The sequence below is a fragment of the Geospiza fortis genome, unplaced genomic scaffold, assembly GCF_000277835.1.
Source record: "Geospiza fortis unplaced genomic scaffold, GeoFor_1.0 scaffold206, whole genome shotgun sequence".
Lineage (NCBI taxonomy): Eukaryota > Metazoa > Chordata > Aves > Passeriformes > Thraupidae > Geospiza > Geospiza fortis.
Window position 1 is genome coordinate 9,094,738 of NW_005054311.1, and position 1,913 is coordinate 9,096,650.

General features: G+C 50.5%; 1 protein-coding gene across 2 annotated transcripts in view; it reads left to right on the forward strand.

The window, feature by feature from the left end:
- The window catches only part of ZNF516 (zinc finger protein 516), a 101,299-nt gene continuing 99,386 nt past the window's right edge, over positions 1-1,913 (forward strand). For both annotated transcript variants that reach the window (XM_031055631.1, XM_005419353.2), the window contains exon 1: positions 1-96. The gene's annotated coding sequence lies outside the window, so the exon portion shown is untranslated. The remainder of the gene's footprint in view (positions 97-1,913) is intronic.

Genomic DNA, 1,913 nt, shown 5'->3' on the forward strand with positions numbered 1-1,913 from the left:
GGGCTGTGCCCCTGGGGAGAAAAAAACCCCTCAACTTCGCGCCTCGCCCCGGGTACGGGGACTGTCCCCCCCAGTCATCGGAGCAGCTCCAAAATGGTAACTTTGCGCTGTTCCGCGAGGAGGTCGGGTTTGCTGCAGTGGTGGTGCCGGGGGGTGGGGGAGACCTGCGGGCTCCGGCAGCCTTTTGGCTTTGTACGCTCCGTCAGGGGCGGTGAGGGGAGGCGGATTGCGATATTAATCCATTAAGAGACAAAGAACAAATTGCCGCACTTTAAAGTAAAAAGCTTCGGCTGAAGAAGGTGGGTGATGGGTCGTCGAGCCCGAGTAGCCACTTCAATTAACAGTGGGCTGTTCTCCTCTCTTTCTCCCCCCAGCCCCGCTAATATTGATCCAGCGTGTGCGTGATATGCCCGATGTGGGGCTGTGCCCGTGTGTGTCCCCCCCTTGTTAGCGAGTCGCTCTCGGTTCCGTGGCGAGTCGGTCGCTGCGTGATCCCCGTTAGAGAAGTACACAGTTTATCAAAGGAAGTTGGGGGTGGGCGGGCGGAGAAAACAATTATTCACATATAGACAGCGAGGAGGACTCGGAGGACAATGTCTCCGTAGCGATTTTTTCCAGAAGAGGAAAAATAGCCCGTTTGATGCGGGTGGGGTGGGGGAGGGAGGCAGGGAGTTTAATGTACATATTAAAAAAAAAAAGGGAGGGGGGTCGAGAGGAGGACGGAAGGAAGGAGAGAGAGATAGGGAGGGAGGGAGAGAAAAGAAGAATAGAAATAATGCAGTTCCAGACATTTTGTGCTATAAAAGCTTTCCTCCTCCTCGTCCCTCCCTCCCTCCCCCCATTACTATCTTCGGTGATCATTAGCATAGCGCCGAGTCGCGATCCTAATGCGAATTAAGCACTTGGGCAAGTTGAGGAAAGTTTGGATGGGTAAACTTTGCTATGAGGGAAGAAGGTGGGGTGCTAAAACTGGCAGTACGTGTGGGGAGGCGTGTGGAGCATGACAGCCGGCCGTTGTTTTTCCCCTCAAACCAGCTAACCTCTGCAATTAACTGCTGGAGACAAACCCTGTGTTTTAAGCCGAAAAGTGTCGGTTTGGAGTCAGCACCATTTATTAGGAGCGTTAATAAGCTCCCATCAGCAGACAGGGATCTTCTGGGGAATGCGCATTGTGTGTGCCCACAGCTTATCCTTTACATTACCCTTATAGATGCGGAGACGCTCGGGCACTGGACGTGCAAATATCATTTTGCTCGGACCATTTTCGAAACATTAATTCTGTTCTTTATTTAATCCAGATGCAGGGTTCCCCTCCCCCCCAACCCCCCCCTGTAACCTGTGGAATTTGAAATGCAAATAAAAGCCTGTGGGAGTTGAGGCAGAACAAATCAGCATTTATAAAGTGAAAAAGATTTAATGTCTTTGAAACCACTGTGAGATTTATTTTTTTTTTTAATAAGAACTGAATCGTGACGTCAAGTCGTTTGGGCAAGATTTTAACTTTTTTTTTTTAATGTCTGAAATGCGGGTATGCGAAGTGCTTACAGGAAAAACAGATTACAAGATTAACATCTGTTAACATGATCGTTTATCTCCAGCCAAAAATAGGTCAGTCCTTTCTTAAGGAAACACGATTGCTGGGCGCATGATTAAATAATGAAATTTGGCTGATGAGTTCATAAATTAGACGCTGTGTCGACGTGCGTTAGGATCCGACCTGTGACAAAAATATGTAATTCGCGGTCCGCCGGAGAGCGGTGCGGGGTCAAAGTCCCTTTTTGGGGAGAGGCGCAACTCTCTCGCCGCCTCCTCTTCCTCCCCCCCCCGCTCCCCATCGCCAGGCGCTCTCCGCTCGCACCCAGCGTCTCTCCCGGCTAAGGAGCCGAACTCTCCCAGCGAGCAGAGAAGTTTCC